At 42.8% G+C, this 8,842-nt stretch overlaps 1 pseudogene; it reads left to right on the forward strand.

The window, feature by feature from the left end:
• The first annotated feature begins 2,252 nt into the window (after window positions 1-2,252).
• On the forward strand, window positions 2,253-5,770 carry LOC123396811 (annotated as a pseudogene).
• Window positions 5,771-8,842: the final 3,072 nt, after the last annotated feature.

The raw sequence follows: 8,842 nt of genomic DNA on the forward strand, positions 1-8,842 counted from the left end.
TTTGTCGAGATCCGATGAATTGTGGATTTGTGATCAGATTATCTATGAATTTTATTTGAGTCTTTGCTGATTTCTTATATGCATGATTTGATATCCTTGTAAGTCTCTCCAAGTCTTGGGTTTTGTTTGGCCAACTAGATCTATGATTCTTGCAATGGGAGAAGTGCTTGGTTTTGGGTTCATACCGTGTGGTGACATTTCCAAGTGACAGAAGGGGCAGCAAGGCACGCATCGTGTTTTTGCCATCAAGGGTAACTAGATGGGCTTTTATCGTAGATATGAGATTGTCCATCTACATCATGTCATCTTGCTTAAGGCGTTACTCTGTTCTTTTGGACTTAATACACTAGATGCATGCTCAATAGCGGTCGACGTGTGGAGTAATAGTAGTAGATGCAGAAAGTATCGGTCTACTTGTTTTGGACGTGATGCCTATAGATATAATCATTGCCTTAGATAACGTCATGAATTTGCGCGGTTCTATCAATTGCTCGACAGTAATTCATTCACCCACCGTCTACTTGCTTTCATGAGAGAAGCCACTAGTGCACACTATGGCCCCCGGGTCTATTCACAACTATCGTTTCCACTTTCACTTTTTACTTTGGTTTGTTTACTATTTGCTTTCAGTTCTCACTGTGCAAACAATCTATAAGGGATTTACAACCCCTTCATAGCGTTGGGTGCAAGCTATTTGTGTTTGTGCAGGTACTTGTGACTTGAACGCTCCTCCTACTGGTTCGATACCTTGGTTCTCAAAACTGAGGGAAATACTTACCGCCGCTGTGCTAGATCACCCTTTCCTCTTCAAGGGAACACCAAGGCAAGGCTCCAAGGCCGCGGGGAAATCCTTTGACTTATTGCTAAGGAAGTACCTATAGGCGTAGCCGTAGCAGCAGGATTGTTGGCGCCGTTGCCAGGGAAGGTCTGTTGTCACAGTAGTTGTCCCCGTAACAACCCCGAGCGTGTTAGGAGCGATTAGTTATGGAATCAAACACCGGTAGCCAAAACTAAGGCGACAACAACGGAACAAATCACCCGACAAAAGGCTAGGCCTTCCGTCATTTACCAAGTATATAGGTGCATTAATTAAATAGTAGGTTAACATAATGATATCAAAATACGCATGTTATCACATGAGATAGCTGGCACCTACAACTAGCAAAGCTACTCATTAGGGGTTCAGCAAGCCTACTTAGCCAAACAACATTTGCTAGGAGAGGAAGGTGTTTGGGGTTCATGGCAAAGACATGTGGCATTATATCAAGTGGTAGGCAGCGACCATGTATCGAAGGAAACGTGATTCTAATCATAACAAAGCTAGATACGGTATCAAGGTCACGGTCATCTTGCCTTTGATGTGTTCAACTTGGAACTGCTCTTGATCTTCGTGCACGTACTCTCCAGAATCCACGTACTCGCTCTCCGATCCCGATGGTACCCAAGATAAGATAACAACCAATGAACACCAACACAACATGGTGCAACAAGCAATATGATGCATGTGTGAAGAAGGAAGCATGGATCACTATTCTAGTCACTTTCATATGCCACAAGTAGTGCGCCACTACTATATAGTAGTGGCACACCATGTGCAGGTGTGCCATTAGTGTGATGGACACTAATGGCGCACCACACACGCGGTGCGCCACTACTATATTTTTTTTTGCAAAACTACTAATGGCGCACCACCAGTGGGTGCGCCATTAGTAACCAGGGTTACTAATGGCGCATCTGTTGGTGGTACACCACTACTATATATTTTTTTTGCAAAACTACTAATGGCGCACCACAGAAGGTGCGCCATTAGTAACCAGGGTTACTAATGGCGCATTTGAAGGTGATGCGCCATTAGTAACCTGGGACCAGCACGCGCGGCTGAAATCCACCGTGCGCTGCTGAAATCCTCTCTCATTTTCCCCCCAAATTGACCGTGTGCCGCTGAAATCCCAAATCCTCCTACCAACATGTGCCCTCTCCTCTGAATCGCACCCTAACCCATTCCCCTCCTCCTCTCACGCTACTGGCGGCGTCGACAGGCAGCGGCCATCGGCTGCGGACAGCGACGGCGGTCTGAGCAGTTCCCGGCCTCCCCGTCCCCAGGTCGTCCCGTCCCTTTACCCAAGTCGCCGGTTGGCCTGCCTTTCCCACAGGTCGCCCGCATCCTCACCTCAGCCATGGCCAGCGGCCATCGGCTGCCGGGATCTACTGCTGCTGCTTCGGGGCTCAGTGGTTGATCCGGCGGGCGCGAGATGAAGTTGTCCCAATGGAAGCTGTGGGGCTTCGCGCTGCAGCGCCACGAGTAGCGGGTGGACCGCCACCGTGACCACTCCACCGCCGTCAAGGCCACGGATGAGCTCCTCGCCGCCGCCTAGGTGTGTGCGTCTCTCGCTCCTCCCTTTCCCTTTTCGCCGCCCCGCCGCCTGCGGGTGGACGGTGCGGGCGAAGATCTCGTGAGCGCGGGAGCAGCTGCGCGCCTGGTTTTGCTTCGCGGGGCACGTACGCGAGCTCCCCAGCCTATTTAGCGCCTTTGGGTGTCCGTGGCGGTTGCTCCGCGGTGCGCCTGTCCGAGAAGGCGTGGGTGGGGCGCCATGGCCTCCCCCCCAGTGCCATGTGAATGGCCTCGGGATTTCTGTTTCGTGGTCGGGTACGATGGGATTCCGACATTCGGATCTGTGCTCCATTGCAGTGGGAACGGCCATGGGAGACTGACAAGGCGTTGGTTGAACGGTAGTGAGCGACGAGCCCGGTGTTGTTTTCTAGTCTAGTCCTATTATGGAATGCGTGAATTGCTTGGTTTTCGGAATCTGTTGTGAGTTCTAGACCAACGCATGCTCTCGTTTTTGCCTTGTCGTCAACAATGTTTAATTCTAGCATATCATGATTTTCCTTTGGTCCGCTGCGGGTGTGGTAATTTGGGCTTGTTCCAACTGAAATTTTAGTGGTTCATTAGGAGGGGTGATGTGCGATTGGGTTTTGACACCTACTGTTTGGTTGATAAGCAAACCTTTTCCTACTTTGTTCAACTATATGTGAGTTGAGTGATTATATGTGCAGTATTACTATGGAGTGAGAAAAAAACCTAAGATCTGAGAACTTAGCTGCTCTAGTCCTGGTAGCTACGAGGCCCTCGTGGTTAAGCTAGGGTGTCATTTTTGTATTTTACCGTTTGTTTGGTAAAAATCTCGTTGGATATGACAAGACACTTCCCCATTCCCAAGTGTCATTTTGTTCAAAATCAAACTGCCTAGTGACGGCTGTTCTGAATAATGGAAATAGTGGCATTGTATGTAAAACAATGTGGTCAAATTTACCAGCATGAAACCTAGTTTACATTCCAAACAAGTTGCGCCTGCTAAAACTCTGAACTTGTCGTTGTGTTAAGAAGAGCTTCTTTAGCAACATATTTCCAACTTTGTTTCACACTGCTACTTGACTTTTAACAGGATATGCCAGATATGAGGAACTGCTATGATAACCTTCTTGCCGTTGCAGCAGCAATATCAAACAGTTCATATGGTATTGTTCTTGTCTACTTTTTCCCTTGTTGCAGTCACTCATAATACATTTAAGTGTCATGTTTATCTCACTTTACATATTCTATTGTACTTGGGACAAATATTTTTCTGATCATTTCCTGTTGAGTAATTAGGTTGGTATATGAATAGTAGCTGCCCTTCTTCAAATATATGGAAAATCTTGTGTTGAAGTTTATCAATTCTTTTAGTTGACTAGGTGTGCATTTATGAAAAGAGATTTCAGGATTATTTATTCACCAGCACAGAGCGCACTATTTTTAGATTTCCTGGGTTGTCCACCATACTAAAATTGTGCAACCTCGGTTCATTTGGGTTTGCCAAGTGATAACATCTATATGGTGTTATGTGTTAAGGTTATAGAAGCTACAGTTATAAGTATATGTGACTCTACTGGATCCCAATAATCAGATGATGACTTGATCTATGTATGCAGAATTCTCTGAAGCACTACAAGAAATGGGTACTTGTTTACTTAAGAGAGTTACACCAACCAAAGATGGAATTAATGGTAATCATGCTGTGTATGCTTTTTCTATGTGCACCTTTTTGTTTTAGTTCTTGTAGGTAATACCAATGCATGCTTAGGATCAGTTATGATGGTAGTATTAAGTATACTAAACTAGTCTTACTCTCCACTCCAAGCTTTAAAATATCTCTTTTAGTTGCATCAATTAAGTTCTTCAAGGAAAATGAGAAAGTGAAGTAATGCAGATTGTTCACTGTGACCTTAATATTATTGAACATGCAATATAACTTTTGGTTGTTTCACACTTTGCCGCTTGACGCTTACATTTAACAGTACGCCCCTAGATAAGGTTTTTTTGTTGCTCGGGAACTCGCAGTTTGAACTTCGGAAACTTGTAGATAGTTATGTAAGTTTCCTAGTTACTCATATTTGTTAAAGCTGCAGAATTACTATAATCTTCTAGTGCTGATTTGTTTCGACATCTTTTTCTCAGCGTGTTCATGTTCTTACTACCATTAACACTCCATCATAGTCCCTACTTAATGAGCTTCAAACTGTAGAGGTATGGTGTTGTTTATGTGCATCTCTCTTTAACTCTCATGTCCTTGCTTTATGGTCCTTGAGCTCAGTAGATTTTATTTGGCCCATAGGACACAGCAACAACAAAGACTTTTAGTCACAAACATTCTTCTCTAATGCCCTGCTGATATGTTTTTTAATTACTCTATACTCCTTCCAGAGAATTGTTCGAAGTCTTGCTAAATGCACAGAAAGAAAAGGGGAGATCTAAGAATTCCAAAAGTGATCCTGCTGCGTTAGAGCAGTTGAAACAAGCTCAGGAAGATTATCAAGAGGAAGCGACTCTTTTTCTTTTCCGGTTGAAGTCATTGAAGCAAGGACAATTCTGAAGTCTTTTCACACAAGCTGCTCGGCACCATGCCGCTCAGGTGCACACTTTATCACTTAGAGATATTCCTCTTTTAATTTGTTTATTACACTCTTCAGAAGCTCATATTGTACAAAAAAGTTGTCAAGTCTCTCGAGGCTGTAGAGCCACATGTTAGGCTTGTTGCTGAGCAACAACACATCGATCATCAGTTCAGCACACATGAAGATGAGGATTACTCTGTTGAAGATGAAAATGATGACGATTACAATGACAGTCATGATGGAGAACTGTCTTTTGATTATGGAGAAAGTAAGGAAACTGCAGAAGCTGGTCATGCTACCCATAGTCCTACAGAGGTACTAATATTTAGCTTTGTATATAAGCATAGTTAAATGTCAAACTGAAGAATATGCTGTTATGTTGCTTGATGTGGAATTTTTACAACTGTTTCACTGCACTTGTGAAAAACTGTGTTGCTTCTAGAATTTATCTTGGTAGTTATCTGCAATCTCTCAAAAAGGAATAACTTTTTGTTATAAACTGAAAATTGGAATGCACATAGTTATGCAGTATGTTACTCCATGTGTCGAAAAGATCTAAATAGGTAAAAGTTGCCTGTAAACTGAATTTGGTTTCTGTACATCTTAAAATTTTCATTTAATTTTGTCTAACTTCTTCTGTCCAACATATTGTGGTTTGTTTCATCAACTGTTCCTCTCCTGTCTTCACTATCTTGAGAGTCTGACTTTCTTATTTTCGCAGGAATTTTTTGATAGAAGCAAAGGAGATTATTCCTCTTTTCCTGGTGAAATACAAAGACCTGTAAGCCAGTCATCTCCACTTTTTCCTGGTGAAAGACAAAGACCTGCACCTTAGTTAGAACTGTAAATGATATAGACCGGCACCTTAGTTAGAACTGTAAATGATACAGACATGCACCTTAGTTAGAACATGATCTTCTTTAATCATATTTTTCTTGCTACTATTTGAGACGATTTTTGGTCTTCAATTTAGTCCTTTTCTTTGTGTATCTGGTATGAACCTGCAATCACAAGGCAAAGTGTTTGCATAGTACACCTGAAGCTCGGTGTGTCATTGATATTCCATTTTGTCTGTGAGCCTGGTGGCGGAGGGGACTAGGAAGTCTTCTTTGAGTGAAAGAACATGATGTATTTCTTGCTTCAAAAATATATTGGATATGTATGCATGACCATTTCATTTGTGAATTCTTGTTGCATATGTATGCATGCTTTTGTGAAACTATATTGTTGTTGTGATCTATTGGATATGTAATATGTTGCTGTTGTTGTTGTGATCTATTGGATATGTAATATATTGTTGTGATCTATATTGTTGTTGTCATGATATATTGGACATGTAATATATTGTTGTTGCCGTTATGTATAAATTGTGTGCCCGTTGGCACTCGGCTTACATGGGGACATTCGACTTATATGTAAGCCGAGTGTTTTCGCTATTGCTCTCGGCTTCCCCGGATAAGCCGGTCCTTAGTAAGGTGTGTGTTATAAGCCGATGAAAACACTCGACTTATATGTAAACCGAGTGTAAACCGTTGTAAGCCGAGTGTTTCGGGCACTCGGCTTATAAGTTTTTTCCTGTAGTGTGTGCTCTCTATATTCTATGCAATAATATGTTTTGTAACCTGTGCAAATATCAGGAAAAAAACCCTAATATTCATACTAGTGGCGCACCACTCAGCACACTAGTGGCGCACTGCAAAAGCACACTACTGGCGCAACGTCAACTAGTGCGCCATTAGTAAGCCATAGCACATGGGTAAATATGGCCCTGGGAGGCATACTAATGGAGCACCATCAATTATACTAATGGAGCACTTCCCTGGTGCGCCATTAGTATACCAGATACTAATGGCGCACCATGAGCTATACTAATGGCGCACTGCCTGGTGCGCCATTAGTATACCAGATACTAATGGCGCACCATGAGCTATACTAATGGCGCACTCCCTGGTGCGCCATTAGTATACCAGATACTAATGGTGCACCTGTACTGCGCCATTAGTAAAAAAATCTAATGGCGTGATGCTAGTGGTGCACCTATAGTGCGCCATTAGTAGCCAAAATAGGTGCGCCACTAGCAGGCCTTTTCCTAGTAGTGTGCATTTGTTGAGTTCATTGAATTCTGGACAGAACCTCAAATTAAGTTATCGTGACATGCATGATGATGGCATGATCATGTGAATCACGAGAAAAGGATGCAAAAACATATAAATAACATAAAGAACGGAGCTACGGATCAACCGGAAACTACAAAACAAGATATGGAGACCTATGGTTCAAATCAGCCACAAACACACTCCAATGGCACTCCCCTGGTGCTACCAGGTTGCCACATGATCAAGCAACAAAATTATAAGTGGGGTGGTGCATGGGAACATACCACATCTTCAACAATGCCCACACAAGCTTCAAATCAACAACAACATGCAATCTATTTTCAACAGCCACATAGCAGTTTGTCCACAACATTTAAAGTAGCTACAGCCATCTAAATAGTTCGAACAAGATATGAGGAAAAAGCCATCCAAAAGCTCTACAACCCTGAACAAGAAGTTAATACAAAGGAATCACCCATGAGCAGATCTATGGACACAAACTTGAAAAAAATATAACAGACTCTCGGACTGTGAAAATCACAGATTTTCACCAGCTGCTAATGCTCTGAAGCATTTTGGCAGCCTCCAAAATGATATCTACAGGAAGTGTATAAGCATGAAATTTAACAGGGAGCTAGAAAAACATAAAATCTCACAAACTTTAGTTTGTTTCATGGGTTGATTCTCAACACAGGACTAATGCAACCAAGACAACAGGGTAAGAAAATAACATGAGATTCCCAGACTTAGTGAAAATCACAAGGTTTCACAAATCTGTCAGTTTCAGCCAAGTGTCAACTTTGACAAGGCACAATAGGTGCATACAAATTCCTAAGAACAAAACAAAGACCCCATGATGTAGAGGGGTTCACCCACTACCACTACATCAAGGATTCATCCTCAAAGGGTCAAGGCACCATCTAATACAAAGCACTAAACATGGCATCATGACAGAAAATGACAGTTTTATGAAGTTGCTCTAAAGTGAATCATGATTGCACCAATGGATTTCTGGGATGATTATAGCCCAAAATCATATATAATACATGGGTACTTGCATGTAACATCAAGACACAAAGCTAGCTCGAAAACTATCACCTAGAACCCAATATGCTATATAGGAATAAAATCACATGTAAACTAGCACATGTAGCAACATCTACACCTACACATGCACACACACAAGATCCACACACCACTACATCACTTCATAGTGGAAAGCATGAGGGGTTAGGCCCTCATGCACAAGTGCATATGCACCCATGCACACACATACACCTACATGAGCATACACACACTCATACATGTGGTCACACACACACAAGTGCACATACACACACAAACAGTACAAGAAGAGGTGCAACATGAGAGGCTAGGCCCTCTTGCACATGTGCATATGTGCACCCACATGCACACACACACACGCTCACACTAGTGCACGCACCACTCTCATGCACACACACATACACTCATGAGGTCTCACATGCACCCTAGACATTAAATAAAACATCCCCTAGTTTTAAAAGAAGCAACACAGCAAAATGCAGCAAAAGAAAAGAAAAGGAAAAATAAAACAAGTAAAAAAACAAAAGGAGAGGCCGTGGGTTTCGAACCCAGTACCTGTTGCACTACTGCACCCCTATGCACTACTGGGCTATCGCTTCGGCTCTCGACAGAGGAGAGGAAGGAAGCAAGATAACCTCTCTGCTCTGTACTGCTACTAGTGAAAACAGAAAAATAAAAGTGGGCTGCGGGGGATCGAACCCCAGACCTGCCCGAAGCATTAACATACCCCTACCACTCTGCTACTC

The sequence above is a fragment of the Hordeum vulgare genome, chromosome 1H (assembly GCF_904849725.1).
Source record: "Hordeum vulgare subsp. vulgare chromosome 1H, MorexV3_pseudomolecules_assembly, whole genome shotgun sequence".
In the NCBI taxonomy this organism is placed as follows: Eukaryota; Viridiplantae; Streptophyta; class Magnoliopsida; order Poales; family Poaceae; genus Hordeum; species Hordeum vulgare.